This window comes from Nesoenas mayeri (assembly GCF_963082525.1).
Source record: "Nesoenas mayeri genome assembly, chromosome: 1".
In the NCBI taxonomy this organism is placed as follows: domain Eukaryota; kingdom Metazoa; phylum Chordata; class Aves; order Columbiformes; family Columbidae; genus Nesoenas; species Nesoenas mayeri.
In genome coordinates, this window is record NC_137541.1 from 40010147 (window position 1) to 40029452 (window position 19306).

Below are 19306 nucleotides of genomic sequence, written 5' to 3' on the forward strand. Positions count from 1 at the left end.
TCCTTTCTGGAATCCAGCAGTGGTGCCTCATGTCTGCTCTCCACACCCCTCCAGCTCTGTGCTAATGCAGCTGCACCTCACCCCAGGCTTCACATCACCTCCCAGGAGAGCACCCCCAGGTCAGGTCCTGCTTCAAACTCCCACTGCCCCATCCCCACAGCCCTGGTTCTGCCTAAGCCCAGGACACTGATGTTGAAGGTCAGCATTTTTAACAATTATGTTTATAAATGATACTGCAGTCACTGCAAAACTATTTTTCACAGGTTTTCCTGATTGTTGTTCATGGCTTCCACCTGAAAATTAAGTAATTTTCAGCCCAAAGAACCTGCACAGTGAAGGGACTGCAGACATTCTGGACCAAACCATCTGGAGCACCACAGTCTGCCAAGCCTCAGGCTCCACTCCAAAAGAAACTGCAGCCGCCTTTCAAAGCACGAAAGGCAAAACACTGCCTAGTGGAAGCCGATGCCTGAGCTTCTTTCAGCCCGAACGAACCCCTGATACCTCCCATGAAATGTAAATCATGTGTCGGCTGGGGCAGCAAGCGGGCCCGGATCGCGGCCGCCCTGAGGCTGCCGAGGACCAGCCCCCACAGCTGGAGGCAGACCCCGAAGGAACGCCAAGTCCGGCATCATCAACCGCCCTCCCCCCAGCTCACCGTGCTGTGCTCCCACACGCCCGTGTGCGGAGACAGACGGCGTGGCACACGGTGGGCCGAGCGGGGCGAACCGTGCTGCCGCCATGAGCCGTTCTGACCGAGCTCCTCATGCCGCCAACGGCCCCACCGACCCCGTCCCGTGCGCAACCGGCCGGTCCACGTGGGAGCTCGCAGGCGCGCAGCATCGCCCCGCCCCTCCACTGCGTCATGCGGTCCGGCACGTCCCTCTCCTCCTCCCTGCCGCGCTCCAAGGAGATTGACAACGAAATGAACTAATCAAAGGCACCTCCTTCCCGCCCCCGCGCGGCTACCCCCTCCGCCTACAGTTGCTGTGTCATCCGGAGGGTGACATCTGGGGCGGTTGCCAATTGGCTGCGGAGGCGTCTGCCTCCCGCCAATGGCCTCGCGAGTCGTACGACTGACATCTTCCCTGTCCAATAGTTCTTTCAGGGCCGTCGTGTCCGCGAAGGGAGGGGCGGAGTCAGGGTAAATGTCGTTGGGGACGGTTGGGAATGTGGCGTTGTTGCCGTTCCGCGGCGGGGGCGCCTGGCTGAGCCGCCATAGCCGCGGCAGTACTCGTTATCGCGTGTGCCCGTCACAGTGCCCTGCCCTTGGGGCCAGCAAATGAAGTAGGCACATTGATGTAGCCTCTCCTCCCGCCCCTGCTGAGGTGGTCCCCAGCGCCGTCGCGCAGGGACGGCCAAGAAGAGCAGCTCGGTGGGCGGGTCTTCGCGTTGTAATTGTGTAACGGGCATGTCCCTTCTCCAATGATGTCCGGAGGGTGCAACCCGCTACCCAATCCGTTGCGCGGAAGGGCGGGGCAAGCAGGGGCGGGAGAGCGAGTGCCCCATTTAAGGGGCAGATCTCGGATCCAACTGGCAGAAGGGAAGAAGGGGTGGGAGCCAAGTGATGGTTTCGAAGGAGGCAATGTTAAGCGATGACAGCCAGCAAGTGCAGCCAATCAATGAGGGCAAAGTGATGCGACAGCCCAATTAGAGTCGCTCAGAGGCGGGTCTTCTTATGTGATTGACGTGGGCCGTGGCTAATGGACGGAGAGATCCCTAAGGCTCTTCCTAATGGGCAGCGTCTAGGGGCGGAAAGGGGAGAGGAGGGAAAAGACGAGCAGTCGGAACGGCCAATCAGCGTGGGGGCCGACGGGGCGCCGTCCAATAGGCGGTGCGAGGGGCGGTGCGGAGGCGTGTCTCGGTGTGTTTGGGTTCGTGCTCCTCGGGGGAGGGAGACGGCGGCGAGGAAAGTTTGTGTTTGGTTTTTTTTTTTTTTCTTTTTTTTTTTTTTCTGTGGGTTTTTCGGAGGGTGGGAGGGCGTTTTTAGCAGCTTCTTCGCATTTGTTTCTTGGGTTCGTGTTTCCCGGACGGGCGGAGCCGCCCCCAGCACTGAGAAGAAGGGGGCTCAGCGCACCGCGGCGGCGCCTCAACGGTGAGTGTGGGACAGCTCTTCCCCCCCCTCGCTCCCTCCCCCCGGGCGGCGGAGGGGAGGCGGGCGGGCTGGGGCCGCCCTCGGGGCCCTTCCCGCCCTGAGGACCCTCGCGCCGCCTCTGAGGGGGCCTTTGGCGCCGAGCGCGCGCGCCTCCCCTCCGTTTCCCGAGCTGCGGTGCCTCGGCGCGGGAGGGGCCCCGAGCGGCCGCTCAAGGGCGCTGCCCCCACGGCACCGGGGCTGCTGCTGCTCCCCCCTCCTCCACCCCGGCGAGCGCCTGTCCCGGGGCAGAGACGGGCTCGCGCCAGCCCCCTCACGTGCGGCCGTCGCCCGCCGAAGGTGCCCCCGCCGCCCCCTCCGGTTTCCCCGACAGGGCCCCGGCGGGACGCGCAGGCGGCCCCGAGGCCGCTGCCGGGCGCCTTGGTGCGCAGCGCCGTGCGCTCGGCTGGCTGCCGAGCCCCGGAAAGAGCCGCCCGCCGGCTCGCTGGCCCGGGCCGGGCAAAATGTGCAACGGCGGAAAGACCCCGAGGATACTCTTTGTGGCGGGGCAGAAAAGTGCTTGTGTGTGGTGTGGGTACAGTCCTGAGGTTACGTTGGTACCACTACAAACCGCACTGGATGTGTTGAACATGATGCTCGTTAAAATGTGTGTATGCGGGTGGGAGGAGTGGCCGTGTTTAGAGGTGTGTCCCAGGCAGAAAAATAACCCCCAAAACAACAACAACAAGTTTGCAGAACTGTTTGTAACAAAATGAGCGAATGTTTGTTTCTGGAGACACTTGACCGGCTGGTATCTTGCAAGCTCCAATCTGCTTTATGAAAATGCATTTAGGAGTATCTAGTACAGGATAGAGCTGAGGCTTGTTAAATAAAACGAAGATTCAACAGAGTGTTTTCCTAGCTAAAGTGGGCACACTTACTACTGTAAAAGGTACTTCATTTTACCGTGTTTAACATTTCACTACTCTTAGGAATATTTGTTAATATATCTCTTCAGAAAGTTAGCGTTTAGATGTTTTTGTGTGCTGTTTGTTTGTTTGTCTTTACAGTCTGTAATTATCCATTTTCAATTGTGACTTATTCGGCTTAATTGTCACATTTTCATCCCCTACAAAAACTGTCAATCTTCCTGAGAAATAGTAGGTAGATCTTTGGGATTTGTATAGCTCTGTATTTGAAAGGTGTATTTTCCAGTACTGTTGCTATCCAGATGAATTGAATTTCAGTTTCTGCTACAAGTGTTCTAGAGGTAATACCTTAGATTTGCAGGGTTATTAAATATGCACAAATTCAAGCAGCTTTGTAGTTAGTCCATCTACACTGAAGTTGCTGGACAATTCCCTCCTCTCCAATGGTGGCTCTCTCAAATGGTACAGATTCCATGGAACATGTGCGCTGTTGAGAAGCAAGGTGAATGCTCTCGTGTGCTGCATTACCTGTGGTCCTGAGGTCGAGTTTTTCTATATGATCCATGGTTAGTGCAGGGACTGCCATATAGATGTACGTCAGGGAGTGGTTTGTGAAGGTGACTAGTCTGTTCTGTAGTGAAGAAATCACAGTATCACAGTATCACCCTGCAAAAAGTTGAGGCTGTGGAAGGAGGGATGAAGCACAGAGCAGTGTGTGTTAGTAATTGTGTATTAGCTTTTCTGCCGTGAAGTTCTGGGTGAAATAAGGTGCAGGCAGATCTTTCTTTGTAGAAACTAGGTAAGGTTATCAATATACTTTCTACTTTCATCTTGGTTAGCTATATGGCATGTAAATGTTTCATGAATATACTGTTTTATGTAAAACTATACCTATGTATAGAATTAGCTTAGAAGTTTCAGTGCTAATTGGTAAAATTCTAATGTACATACTTGTCTTGTGAATTTGGTTTTTCTTTTCTCATAGTGTTGTTATTGGGATGTCTAGTAAAGGGAGTTGCTTCAATCTGTAATGTGTCAGTACTGGAAAAAAAAAATTAGTTATAAACCAGTCAGTGTCTCTTGATTAGGCAGCCTTATGAGGTGGTGTGTTACTGCAGTTTCAATATAACTGCAAATTTAGTTAGAAATCTAAGCTTTCATTTAAATAATCTCAAACGTTTGGAGATAAAAATCTTGAAACTGTGAATCAAGAAAAGCCTCATCTACCAGAGTTTGTGACTGAGTAGTCAAATAAAACATTTAGGTAGTACGTGTGTCATGGATCTGCTTGGTGATGAGTGTTTGATCATTAAAACTTGATGTTAGAGGATGACTTGAAGAGGAGAGAGCTTCAGGAGAGAATTTTGTGTAGTTCTGAGGTAGTATATTTTACCTGAAATCTGCCCTCTGTTTTAGGAAGTAAGAGATAGGAAAAAAAATTGTTCTACAGAAGTAATGGATAATATACATCCTATATAGAGATAGCTGCATCTAGAACAATTGGATGAATAGCTGGAAGGAAGCTATAGAATGATGGAAAAGATTAGAGGACTGGTATAGAGGACTGGTAAGTAATTTGAAAACGCGTTCAAACGGGGTTTGTTCTCTTGGGGTTTTGAGTGAGGTTGTTCGTTGGGGTTTTTCCTCCAGTAGAGCTGGTGTATTTCTGCTTGCAGAAGAGATTGAATTTGCAATTAAGCATTGTCAAATGGAGATCATAGAATAAGTCTAAGAAGCTTAGTTATTGACTTGAATGAGTTTATTAATAGTCAATGATTCAGTTACTTTATTCCCCATTTTCTGCAGAATGGTTGGATGCAAAGTCTCTTGTCCAAGTCACTTATTGCCTTTATCATGTTTATTTTCTCAGAATGCTTTTTTATACAGAGGTGTTGTCTGACTTGTGCAATCATGGTAGTCATAATGATTATCAGTCATTTTCCCACTTCTTTGCAATGGCTTTCCTCAGTAATTGCTCTCTAATTCTGCTATTAGATTCACAAATTCTGTCTATACTGAAGATTTACAAATTCTGCAATACTTCTACCTTACAGCTTAAAGCTATTTGATTCAATTCTTTATTATTAGCTTTTATTTTTCACTTAGCTGTTTTCTATGTATAACTTCTGGATCAGTAAATGTGTCATTGTGAAGAACTCGTGTCTCATTTGTCTTCATATGATAAATTAAGCATAGTTAGCACATAGATATGGGGGGAAGTACCTGATATTAGGAAAAAAACCCAGTGGTTTTCTTTTAACTTTTCTGTCACCTCAGTGCTTATAAAATATATTTGCCTGAATTATCTCGGGAATTGCTTTTAGTGATCTGTTTGTTGCGATTTCAGAAATTTTAGTTGTGAAACATTACACTGTCTTGAGGAAAGAATAGCAAGAAGTCAGTCTTCAGTTCTAATAGCATTAACCTAGTACAGAGATCTTGAGCAAACAGTAACATATATTTTTAATTGTTTGACTAGATGTGGTAGAATAAGACATGGATTCTTGCTGATAGTCTTCCTTAGCATAACATTTATTGTCTCTCCCCCTTTTCAGCTAAAATATGCATCTTAAATTTGTTTGTTCTTTCAGCAAACGATGTGTGGAATAGGGACTGAAGAATTGGTTTTATTTTCTTGTGAATCTAAACTAAACTTTCTGCTACTATCTGATAATAAAAATAGGGGTGCTTTTTGGTACTTGAGCCAGCTGTCACTGTCAGACAAGTAGTTGCCTGTTGGTATTTCTGCTTGTGGAGGAACTAGGGTAATAGTAATCAGAATATTCCGATTGCTGTTCCCCGTCACTTTCTGTGGATAGTAAAACTCTTATACTTCCTTACGTTTTGCTGCTTTACTGTTCATATGCTCTTCGTGTTGCACTTTTTGCTTATTTTTTTTTAATTCTTCAGGGAATTAAGCATGCTTTGCTGCAAAGAGTTGGTGTATTTTAGGTTTTCTTTCTCCTTTAGAGCTGTAGGCAGTATCCTAGATAATTCTTCCCTTTGCTGCCTTATAGCGGTAAGAGGGAGAGGGTGGCTTTGTACTTATTATGGTTTGCATCATGTTGTGGGGAATGTTCTGAGGTTTTTAAGTTTTCATCAGTGTACGAGTTGTGGTTGGAGTTTGGATGTTCTCCGTGTTTACCATGTAGTGAGCTATGGAGATGACCTTTTCCAGTTTCAGCTAGTCAGTACGGATTGCGTTTCTGGGCCTCGCCAGCTTTAGTAGTTCTGAAATCGGATATCTGGCATGTATTTCCTGATTTAATGTCTGTGGATTAGAAAAGATACAATAGACCCTCTGTGAAAAATTCTGGGAAGAAAATTGGTGTTCTGTATGTGACTTCCACTGTTCAAAAAATTTTAAATACCTATTTAAAAGGGTAAAATGGATCTAAAAGTAGCTCTTAACCAGTTTAGCTTTTAGGTCTGTGGAGAAGCATACTGCTTGTCAGGAGAAATGGGAGGTACTGTAAGGCAGCAGTCCTGCTGTATGCTATAGGACACTGGTCGGAATAAGTGTGTAAAGTATAAACTGGTAGTTCATATATTTTGACTCTGTCAGCCAGAAGACTGAAGGCTGAAAAGCTAATTAGCGGATGAAAGGATAAGAAGCAAAGTTGCAAAACAAAGAGTTGATAATTTTAGATAGCCTGACAGAGGATTAGACAAAAGGTGATACAATAATATCATGTTGTCTATGTGAGGGGAAACCCGCTAAGCTATCTAAATGAATAGTGAAGTGTCATTACTGTTTTTACTTGCATTTAATTTTTATAATTTCATCATAGCTCTTGACAGTGTTATAAAAAGCACTATCATGAAAAACAGCCTCACAAAGGGTTTTCCAGTAGTGTATTAATTTTTTGGTAGTGAAGTCTGTATTAGGATAAATTTATTCTTTTATGCTGTTTGATTTGGTAGCAGCCTATAGAGAACATAGTTTTTATGAGTACTGTTAACTTTCTTCTGTTACGCTTAGAGATTTTCAGATTCTAGTCTTTATTTTGCTAGTTGAAAACACTTCTTCCTGTTCCTGTGATCATCTTGTATCCTAGAGGTGCAGGTTTTTTGCTACTTGAGTCTTTTTTTCTTACATAAAACATTGGTTGTGCCTTGCAGTTCTCTACTGTGTTCTTCATGTGGCAAAAGTAAAATTTGTGAGAATGTTTTAGAAGTTAAACTGAAAGTAAGATTTTAAATCAAGAAGCTAAATGTTTGAAAAGCTGTATGCCGGCATTCTTGGTTTAAGACTGGTCTGTTATGTCTACACGTGATGAGAAATGTCTAGGCTGCTCTAAGGTAGTTGTTACCAACCTTCCTGGCTCTGTGACCTTTCTTTCATGGCTGTATCACATGGGTGGTAGGAAAGGGATTCACCTCTAGGAGACAGAAGTATCTCTCCAGGGACTGGCCAGTCTACTGTGGACTTAACATGCTTTGACCCTGGGGGAACTGACTAGCGTTAACAGTAGTAGGACCTCTTGTTTTGCTACTTCTTACAGACAAGAGATATAAATTACCCAGCAACCCTGTGTCAGCATGGTCTAGTTATAAACTTGTGTGTCTTAAGAGTTGTGGGTGGCTGAAGAGGCACAGGTTGTCCAGCCCTTTGCTTGTGCCTATGAAAACCTTTTATTTCTCTCCTGGGACATTTTCTTTTTTATCTTTAGCAATAATCCGATGACTCTCCTTCTGGAGACAATTGAACTGCCATAGAGTACATTTTATTTTCTCACTGCCGCCAGCAGTGGAATCTGCTTTTTGTACAGCAGTACCATAACTCTGTGATTTGAAAGTTTTTCCAGAAGTTAGTTTTTGTAGAAACTTAAGTCACCTTTACAGTCACTTTCTTTACAGATACAGTGAAACACTGTTTCAAGTGTCCAAGGCCTCTGTTGCTTTCACACTATGACTTAAGAAACCGTAAGTTAATATTATTAGGTGCAACTAGCTTGAGGAACAATGTTTTTAATACAATCATAGAGAAAGTATAAGTATAAATTTTTGATTAAAATATTTTGTCTCTGAGTTAAAGGAGGGGAATGTGTCCCCTCATCCCTGCTTATTACAGAAACGAAAATCTACTTCATGCCAAAATGAATTATGATCCACCCATGACCTGAAGCAGCTGAAAATCACTTTAAGAAAGAAGGCAAATAATATATGTTGCTTGACATAGTTGCTGTACAACATTGCTAGCTACTTCTGTGGTTTTTAGTATGTTTCTTTGTGACTCTTTCCAGGATTTTTATGCATTGAAATTTTTCCTAGATATGTTTGTGTGATTATAATAGTACTGCTGTAAATATAGCAGTTTAACTCAGTTTTGGGAACACGCTTATTCTGAAATTGATATTCGGTGGGGTTTTTGGGGATTTGTTTTGGTGGGGTTTGTTTGTTTTAAGTTCACCTTTAACTGCTTCTAAGTATGAATCCAAAAAAAATCACTTTGGCACAAATGTTTGTCCACACAGGAAGTTTTACTCTTACAACCATTTAAATTTATGTCCTTCTGTATATTTTGGGGTTCTGAGAAAAAAAATTTCAAATTAGCTTTCTAACTTTTTCTTGTTGTCAAATGGCTAAAATTCTGCCTTGATGGATTTTAACTGCATTGTACCAGATATCTATTCTTGGAATTAAACATGCAGATGAGTCTTTTTTTGATGAAGTGAACAAGAAGAATCAAGCCACAGTGCTTGTTTGGAGCTGTTCATCGAGATACAGACCATTTTTCATTGAGAGTGCAAAAAAAAATTTTGAATTTTTTCTTACATTAGAAAATATTTAGCGATGGATACTATCTCATACTAGTATTCCCCAGCCACTCATATTGTCTTTTTTTGGTGGTGATTTTATAAAGGCACAACTCATAACTCTTTAGCTCTTCAAAACAAAGTGAGATGCTAAAACTTCAGTGGAGGGGGTTTTTGATATAGCTGTGCTTTTTGCTTAGGTAAGTGTTGTGGTGCTTCAGGATCTGTTCATCTACTTTCTGTGGCTGATGTGGTGACAGAATGAAGAACATGCACATTTTAGTTATTTATCTATGTTTCTATTATATTTAATAAAAGATCAGGGGAACGTTACCCATGTTTCTGATGGCACTCACTTTGTTGAATGAGACTTGGGGAAAAAGTGTTTGTTTGTTTTTTTTATTCCACAACCTGGCTTTTTCACTCACCTTTTAAACTACGATGTTGCAGTAAATTCGCTGTCTTTAACTCTCTTTGCTTGGCTTTTTAAATTTTGAGTACATGGAGAAGCAACCAAAACTGGCTCGTAACTTTCTCTGTTGTTGGAAGTTAACTCCTCGGGTTCTTTCATATTCAAAGGCCAACTTGATTTCTTTTCCCTGTCCTTGACAATTCATGTATTGCAGAAAATAGATTCAAATTGAGAAAGACTTCCTGTTGATTGAAAAGTAAATTAGCTTGTGGAGAAGTGTCTCAGGGGAAAAAAGGTATAAGTCCCATTGTGTCAAATACTTTTAGCATTGGCTAATAAGCAATGGAAAATGCTCCTAACAGCGAAACATAGTGATGGCCTCAGGGCAAGAATACAGTGACGAAATTGGTCTGGTCTGTCTCCAGCTCTAACCTTGTATTTATCCAGCTACTGCATAATGTTACTTTAACCAGTTCAAGTAACTAGATAAAGTGGTACTGCCCTGCGTATGGATACTGTATATCAGCTTAACCTGCCTCTGCTTCAGCTGAGTATGTAAATAAACTAAACAGTAACTTCAGTTTTATGAAGTTTTGACTTAAAAAAAATAACTGGGAATTTTTATTACTACAGTTTCAGATTGAATCATAAACAAACAAGAACTAATATAAAAGTGGAAAACATTGAAACCTGGGAGCAAATTTAAAGAGTTAGGTTTTTAGATATGGGGATAAAGCTATACTGTGAAAATCAATTGTAATGTATTGCAAGTAGGTAGCCTAAATGCAGGCTTCTATGTTTTTGGTGGAAAATAAAGATTGATTACTTATCATTTAAATGCCACTTTCAGAGGAAATCAGATGTGAATGTTGAAGAACGATTTTATGCCAAACCCAAAAGACCAAAAATGTAGGGCCCTGACCTCACACGTGCTTGAGCGGGTCCAAAACTCTTCGTGCAAGTAGTTCCACATTCAGTAGGTCTAACTGAGCATGTTTAGCAGAGATTGCATTGTTGAAGACCAAGATTGTATTGCTAATAACTTCCATTCTGTTTAAAAAAAAAATTGTTTAAAGCAAACAAAACCATAAAATGAGTGCATTGCCTCATTTCTTTGAAGAAGATTGAAATAAGTGTTGAATATAGAGCAGATTTTTGAAAGTTAGCTTCCTGTTCCTTTCTGAGGTGCTTAAATAGCTGAAAAGTATAATTCAGACTGATGTCAAGCTATAAATATTAATGAAGCTGAACTTGGCAGCTGGTGATGTTGAAAGTTGGTGTTTGCAATTGTTTAGAATGATTTGCTTAACAACTCAGTATTTGTTTCTTTGACAATAATAGTGTTAAGATGTTGGACTTCTCTGCATATATAATCATGTCAGTAGGAAGTCAAAATGTCTTTTATATAAAACAAAACCTCAGTTATTAATGATTAGCAATGTGATAAATACAGAACATTCATTTGAAAAAATTTGGGGTGTAAAGTAGCAAAGAGTGCAGTAAAGAATAAAAGCAAATTGTGATTTCAGCTTCCTTTTCCATTACCCTCACCAGCCCTCCTCCTGGCTCTGTCTTGGCTCAGACTGGCCATAAATACCTGCCCAAAGCTGCCTTACAGGCTGTAGTGCCACAACCTAGAACTTCTCTGTGCGCAGCAGGGTATGTATGTTTGTGTCCTGACTGCTGGAGGAGCTGGCACCAGTATTGCCACACTGGTGTGAATTTCCTAACAATGCCTCTCTTATTGTAAAAGATCACACAACAAAAGGGGTAGTTTAACAGGGGAAACTTTGATACTCTTCTAATTATAATATGGGAAGACAGTAAGATCTGAAAAGTTTGAAAGGTGCCGTATCTTCTATTCCTATATTTGAATGATTTTTAATTTTTGGTAGTGCTGTCTTCAACTTTTGTAACTGCTGAAGTTACCATTTAAATGTGTCAATGGATAAGCCACCCCTCCCCCTCTCCTTCTCACATGCCTGCTTACTACTTTATCAGTTTTAATTTAGTTAGTACTGCTGGTTTTGATAAAAGTACTGTTATATAGGACTTCATGGCTGTTACTTGTGGCTCAAGGGAATCCTTAGATCCTGAGTTGTCTTTCATGGTATGAATGATCTGATGGGATGATTCTGTTGAGATGATCATCAAAAAAGGAGTTATTTATAGCTTTCAGGTTTAAAGTTGAGTGAGTGAGAAGCAGACTTCTCGCATAGCATTTTGCTTAAGATGGAGAAAAATGTTCAAAGTTTCTGATCTACTATAACATCCCCCCTCCTTTTTTTTCACCTCTCCTCCAGGAAACTCCAGTCCTCTGGATTCTGAAGACTTTCTGTAATTTAGTGAATGTCCTCAAATAAAGGGTTGCTACCACTGTACTGGTTTTGCTCCAATGGTGCTGAAGCATTGAGAATGCTGGTATACATGGATTGCTGGCACCTTGAGCATCTTGACTGTATCCCCATTTTTGCCGCTGGGGCACCATTGAATTACATGATAGTTGTAACAGTTATGGTAATGACTGCTTGTGTGCCATTATGATTCAGAGCATTGCTACCATTATCAAGCAGAAGCAGTATTAGCAGTGTGAAATAGCCTGGTTTTTTGTGCCTGAAAAGCATTAGTTTGCAAGACCCAAGAGAACAGAAGACTAACAATTCAAAAGAATGAGTATTTTCTAGCGATAGTTTGTTTCCAACTTTCCTAAAAAAATTCTTTCATTATGTTGGCTGGGTAAAACTTTGATACAGAGTGGAAAAGTAGCCAGCATTCTCAACTTGTGTCTTAATTCCTAGGTGCTCCAGTCATCACCAAACTCTTACTATGCTGCTGACTGTCACGAAAACACTTTAAAGCAAAACTTTTTCAAAAATACACTTTCCAATTTATTTTTTCATTTAGTGGGAGAAGGAATGTTTAGCACCTTAGATACTGTTTATGTAAATGTTTTGGAACACTGGGAAGGTGGTGATGCAATGTTTTGTCTTCAGCTCACATTTCAAGGCTGTCTTCACATTCGAGAGTTAGAAACAGGATTTTCTAAATAGAAGGTCTGACTGAGGACCATTTTTGTGCAGTCTAGGACTGCCTTTCCTTCCTGTGCTTTTGAAACTGGTGAGCTGGTAGCCATGTGATGAAGTGAAGAAAGTTTTTGTTCTTTAAAGATTATATAGACATGAATTAAGAAAAACTACTGGTTTGCTCAGAAAAAGCTCCATAAATGTGATTTAAGAAGTATCCTTTTGTACTTGTTTCTCATGTTCTCCTTAATACTGAGCTAAAAAGGGAGACGTTCTTTAACAAAAAAAAATCCTAAACTCACTAACGAATGGGATATCTTGAGAAGATGAAGTTGTCCATTCAGCAAATAAACCTGACACCTTCAGGAGTGTTGTATTTTGTGAAAGTGATTTGATAATTTATGTTTAGGCTGTTGATGTGAATAGACTTAAGTGCTATGAATTTGGGCTTGTGTTTTGTACATGCAGGTTAATGACATAAGTCCTGTATAGTCCTTCTATGCTCACGTTCCCTTCTGCCTTACAAGAAGACCACTGTACATGATTTCTATTCCAAGTTCTAGTTATTTATCTTGCCATTGAAAGTGGCTGCGTCATATCTATATTAACAGCTGAACCGTTTCCCGTATAGTACAAAAAACATCAGTGCAGAGAAGTTAATATTGAACAAAACATGAAGCCAACACTGAATTAAACATAATGGCCATTTTATCCTTTGTTACATTTTGCTGTAGAACACCACAGTGATTTTGTGGAGTATTCAGCTGCCATTGCTAAGTGCTGTTCCCTGGATTTTTAATTGTGAATAAGAGGCTGAGGATTTCTGCCTATTCCCGTTCTTCCTAGCTGCTTTTTTTAGAGTCATATGTTTAGTTCCTTTTTCCTTGAGGTGCATCCTTCCTGGATGCACTCAACCAATACAAAGAAATTATTCTAAACAATGTGAAAGACAGAGGCTCTAAATCCTCTCTAAAGCACCAACAGCATCTTTCCTTCTCCTACCAAATTGTTTCTAATTGATTACAAGTTCTGTTTCCCTCTTCAGTCTTGAAATGTAAAGTGGAGAAGAATGACCACAGGGAGACCTTATTGTCTTGGATAGTTTTTATAGTAAATCATGACTGTTACAGTAACAGTGTGATGTAGATGAAAACATTATGAAATTTTCTGTATTGTTTTGAAGTCATGAATGACTTTAAGCTGAATTCCAAATATCCGTATATACATATAACATATATATGATGTATGTAATGTTTTTGTGTAGTTGCATCAGCAGCTGGTGTTTGTGAGATGATGTTTTTAGACAGCTTGAGGCCTTTTGAGCAGAGACTGTGCTCTTGGTTGCTTTATCGGAAGCATTCCACAACTTAAGTCAGAACTAAGTTAAAATTTGCTGTTAAATATTTGCTGATTAGCAAAGGGGTAGTTAAACCACGGTGACAGCAAAGACCCCCTTTTTGTCTCCAAATGTACTGTTGCTAGTCAGAAATTGTTTGAATTGAAATTTTGTCCAGAAAGCTCTTAGTTAATGCTAGAAGCTCAGGAAAAAAAAAGTTTATGGCAGCTGGTCCAATGACAGGAACAGTTTGTCACTTGATAATGCTGTACATTTAAACATGAGCAGTAGCCAACAAGATGATGAAGTGAATTTAGAAATGTCACCTGTTGGTTGCCTTCACAACAAACCTTTATTTTATGGTGTCTGGGAATGGCAGTGGGAATAATTTAGATTTTAGTAATATTAACTTGGTTGTATGGTGGTAAACCAGTAGTTCTAGACCTCTTTTCATTCCTGGAAGTGGGTTACATTTTGCAAAACCAAAATTGAAGTATTTCATTCTAGCTGTGGTTAAGACATGGTGGTGGATTCTGAATTATTTGAAATTGGCTTGAGCGTTAGCCAGTTCAGTGCTGCTGATAGGTTATTCTGTCAAAATAGAATTAAATACCTGAGAATTGGTAGGTAATGGAATTTATTTTTACACAGAATATTTAATATTCAGGAGTTATTGTAGGATTATGTAATCACTTTCCTTGAACACACTTTTGTGTGTTTGCTCAGTTCTTATACAAGAAACCAGTTTCAATCCATGTTTTTTTCCCAGTTGTGAGTAGAAATTGTATTTTTAGAGCTTCCTACTGTTCTGTCATATCTCAAAGTAAGTAGGAAATTCCGTCACACATGCTACCAGTGTTTACTGTTTCTCCAGATTTGGATGGGAAGCTGACAGGGGTAGAATTTGAAGAAAACATTTTCGTGATGGCAGCCCGTTCCTTTCGGTTCTGTGCACCTGAAATATTTCGCTGTTCCTACAGAGACAGCTTATGTGAGGTGACCAGAAAGGAGATATTTGCTGTAAGTGAAGATCTTGGTGCACAAATGTGGGAAGACATGGTACACTCTAAAAAATATTTGAGGAAGAAAGCTAGTCTAGGAGTACTGACTCTGTACAGGATATTCTGCTGCTTCATAGATTCCCTAAGCCAGCTAACAAATTGCTGCACTTGACTATATTAGAATGAAAAATACAGAATATTTTGGGGCTTACACTATACATGCACACAGTTCTAGTCTGTCAGGGCAGGGCTTAATTTATGTAAGCCAGGAGTATGTAGGTATAATGAAATGTTTCTGTTCTTGCAAGATAATAGAGACTGAGTCTGATCTTTCAGTGTGCATGGGTGCCTGAATTAATAAGTAAGTGTTGTAGATAGCTGATTAATACTTGGTTAGAAACTGTCACAGTTCTTGGAGGAAAGGGGCAGGTTCCCTGTGTTCCGTTAGAGAAATAGTGCGTAAGTTGTGGGTGGGTTTTTGGTTTGTTTGTTTTTCCTTTTCTTCCCCTCTGGCTACCTAATCACACTGCATCTGCTTTCCTGGCTAAATTTTTTCCTCTGCAGTCCAGGCAAGCAGGTTGATGAATCCTAAAGCCCTGGCTGCCAGCAGAAGTAGATGCTTACTCTGAGGATTTGAATTAGAAGGAGATGTATGCTTGATATTTAAATTTGTTCTGACTGTGGTAGATATGGAAATCCTCCTTGTTGTAACATCTTTGCAGTCCTACTCAGCTACATGTCACAATCTGTCTTTAAACCAACTGTTTCACTGGATTCCACTCACTCGTGCCACTTCGACTTTGCTAATTAATGTCGTTATTGCTCTGTGAACTGGCTGAAGGAAAGAAGCCAGAGAGTTGTGGTCAATGGGGCAGAGTCTAGTTGGAGGTCTGTATCTAGTGGAGTGCCTCAAGGGTTGGTACTGGGACCAGTACTATTCAATATATTCATCAATGACTTGGATGAGGGAATAGAGTGTATTGTCAGCAAGTTTGCTGATGACACAAAACTTTGAGGAGTAGCTGACAGGCCAGAAGGCTGTGCTGCCATCCAGCGAGACCTGGACAGGCTGGAGAGTTGGGCTGGGAAAAATTTAGTGAAATATAACAAGGGCAAGTATAGAGTCTTGCATCTGGGCACGAGCAACCCCAGATTCCAGTATAAGTTGGGGAACACCCTGTTAGAGAGCAGTGTAGGGGAAAGGGACCTGGGGGTCCTGGTGGACAGCAGGATGACCATGAGCCAGCACTGTGCCCTTGTGGCCAGGAAGGCCAATGGCATCCTGGGGTGTGTTAGAAGGGGGGTGGTGAGACTGCATCTGGAATATTGTGTCCAGTTCTGGACCTCTCAGTTCAAGAAGGACAGGGAACTGCTGGAGAGAGTCCAGCACAGGGCAATAAAGATGATTAAGGGAGTGGAGCATCTCCCTTATGAGGAAAGGCTGAGGGAGCTGGGTCTCTAGCTTGGAGAAGAGGATACTGAGGGGCAACCTTATTAATATTTATAAATATGTAAAGGGTGAGTGTCACGAGGATGGAGCCAGGCTCTTCTCAGTGACAACCAGTAACAGAACAGGGGGCAGTGGGTACAGACTGGAACACAAGAGGTTCCACTTAAATTAGAGAAGAAACTTCTTCTCAGTGAGGGTGACAACACTGGAACAGGCTGCCCAGGGGGTTGTGGAGTCTCCTTCTCTGGAGACATTTAAAACCCACCTGGACACCTTCCTGTGTAACCTTATCTAGGTGTTCCTGCTCCAATGGGGGGATTGGACTAGATGATCTTTTGAGGTCCTTTCCAATCCCTAACATTCTGTGATGTGATTCTATGATAGGCGTAAATTTATCAGAGAATGGGTAGACAGTCAGTCTTTTCCTGTCTTGTATTTATTGGAAGTTAGACAGAGACTTTTTTTCAGTTAGCAGTAGGAATCCATACTCCTCTTCATGAATAAGATTCTATGATAAGTCAGATTACTGGCATAATTAGTAACAGTTATCACTTCTTCTGTGGAGATGTTAGTCGTCCATAAGCATGTAGTGGTTTGGCTGGAACTTTGAATGCTTTTGGTAGATACTAATGCTACGGTATTTCAGTATCCAGCCTGCAAGAAACCCTTTTCTGGGAAAAGCTGGTTTTTGGCCAGCCTCTGCAATATTTCCTATCCTCTAACTCCAGATCCTATGCCATCAAAAACCACACAAACACTTCATTAGTCTTGGCTGATACTCTCATTGGATGAAAGTACGTGTCAGAAATGCATGATAAAACTGCTAAGTCAACAGCAGCCTTTGACTCCACCTATAAAGCATTATGTACTTGGCTGCACAGGATAATAATAGTGTGTTAAATGGTGGTGTTGGATATTTCTGAGGCGTTTTAGGGAAATTCTTCTTTTTTTTTTTTTTCCTGTAGTTTTGGAAATCAATAGGGAAAATTGAAAACTCATGGACAACAGAGTGGGTTACTCTTACCTCTGCATATTATTTTCAAAATATTTCAGTAGTGGAAGTATTTATTAATATTTATTATTTATTAAATATTAATTCTTAACATTTCCGTAATCTCCTATTGTCTAGTGAAGCCAGGTAAATTCAATTTGCTTTACCTAGTTAGCTAAGATGAAAACAGTGCTTTTTTCAATGGAGGAAATATTACAAAGTGGTAAATGTTATGGCTTCTTACTCTTTTCAGAATATGCATTCACTTAGTGTAAAAGTAATCATGAGTGAATTTTATTAGACTACTGTCTCTAGTGCCTTAGTTTTTAACAATGATTTAAAACGCCTTGTCTGGTAAAACATCCTCCATTTAGGCATGAACTCTAAGGTTGCTGATACTTTTGGGATATCATAATATTAAGGTGATGATGTACTTAGTGTAGATTTTCACTTGAAAAACTACTTCAGAGTAATTGAGAAGACTGAGCATGTTGCACCTGGGCTTTGATAGTGCTCTGACTGCACGGTTATTTCTGGATAAAAACCAAACATTTCTATTTTGTACCTATACATAGTAAGTAAACAGTTCAAAACTGTTGTGAAAAAGGTTAATATGATGATTATTAATGAGAAAATTGTAACTTGCTGCCAAACAAATACAATTTTCAGCGCATATAGAATTTGCAATTCATAGTTTAAATGGTGGCATTCATTTTAAGAGGTATTCCTGTTATACCTATGAGGAAATGTAAGCTGTTTTTTTTCAAGTGGTTCTGCTGGCAAAGTTTACAGGAACTCTGATAGTGACAGAAAATCCTTGGAAGGGGAATCTCCTCTTCAGTTGTCAGTTTGAGGTTTCTGTTGTGCAGCCCTATGTAAGGTACATGGTTAAGACTTCAATGTCAGGCTGGTTATCTATAGTATTTAGTGTAGATTCAGAGCAGGCTAATCAACCAGCAATCTAAATACTATAGATACAGGTATAAAATACCTCTTAAATACTTTGGCGGGTCACAGGATAAAGATTCCTATTTTTTTTTCTCAAAGCTGTTGGTTGAAGTTGTGTGGTGATGGGTAATAAGATTGTAATTGCTTCTGAATACTTAGGTTTTTAGCATTTTCTCTGAGGTAGCTAAAGATACATTTCCAGCAGTGGTGCCACTTTATTCTGTAAAAACCTAAATTTGCCAAAACTTGAGCCTAAATTTGAGGCTAAGGCTCAGCAAGTAAAAGCAAGTAAATGTAAATTTTTTGCCTTTGAAGAATAATTTCCTTTACTGGGGGTGGCAGCTGAAGTGAAAGAATAGTGAGTAGAAAGGTACTTATCTCCGTAACTCTAACCCTAACTGGAGCTCTTTCCCCACATCTCCCCGGAGTGGGGTGGGGGTATTGCTTTAGTTGCGATTCCGATTTTTTTGTTTACTCTGCATGACTTTATTAAAATTAATATGGCTTTTTCTAAATTCTTTGGCAATAAGGATGATTGAGCTGTGGAGACAATTTACTTTCGTTTTTGTATGGATTTTTATCTACTAATGCCCAGAGTTGACTGACCTTTTAACTTTTTTTGTCTCCTTTTAGGGTTTCGTTTTTGCACTGAATGTAGCCAGGACGGATCCTAGTGGGCTTTGGCAGCCCTTGGAAACTGTCAAAGGTAAAAATAGACCCAAGTTCACTATTACTTTCTTGAGAGTTGGAGATGAGGAACATTAGGCTATAATAGTTCTTAACCAACTATAAGATGTGTTGCTGTTTTTATATACTTTCTAGTATGTTATTTCCTGTGAGCTTGTGTGTGAAGTTGTTTCTGTAACTGTTTTATGTGATTTGTTTTTGTCAGCTGAAGTTGATGCATATGATTATTTTATTTGAAAATTAATTAATTTATGATGAGATTTTAAAGTCACTGGTAATGGTAAGTGATTAGTTCCTACAAGAAACGAAGTTACATTCAAGTTGTTTTTTATCTTCTGGATGCTCCTGCTTTCATCTCAGTATTTCTCAACTTGCATTTAAAATGACAAAAAATATTCTGTTCTTTTTCCATATGTTAAATTTTGTTACTTTTGTACATTTGTAACAAACTCAAAGTAAAGCTATAGCAATTAGATATAATATGGCTAGACCATCTGTTAAAAATTAACACTTTTTTTTCTGTGTACCTGGATAGAGACTAATGATTGCAATCATGTATCAATACGATTGTGTTAAATATGCAGCATGTCATTTAAGACAGAGTTCAGTACAATACTGCCTTTTTCTAACTACTTTTATTCAAGTATGCCATGTATGCTAGATCACCATCTTTGAAGAGCAGTAGTGTGCCTGTTTTTC

At 40.9% G+C, this 19306-nt stretch overlaps 1 protein-coding gene across 6 annotated transcripts in view; it reads left to right on the top strand.

The window, feature by feature from the left end:
- Positions 1-1615: 1615 nt before the first annotated feature.
- The window catches only part of TNRC6B (trinucleotide repeat containing adaptor 6B), a 131270-nt gene continuing 113579 nt past the window's right edge, over positions 1616-19306 (top strand). For 5 of the 6 annotated variants that reach the window (XM_080347486.1, XM_080347494.1, XM_080347488.1 and 2 more), the window contains exons 1-2: positions 1616-2095; positions 18554-18626. The gene's annotated coding sequence lies outside the window, so the exon portion shown is untranslated. The remainder of the gene's footprint in view (positions 2096-18553; positions 18627-19306) is intronic. The other variant, XM_080347496.1, reaches the window with a different exon arrangement.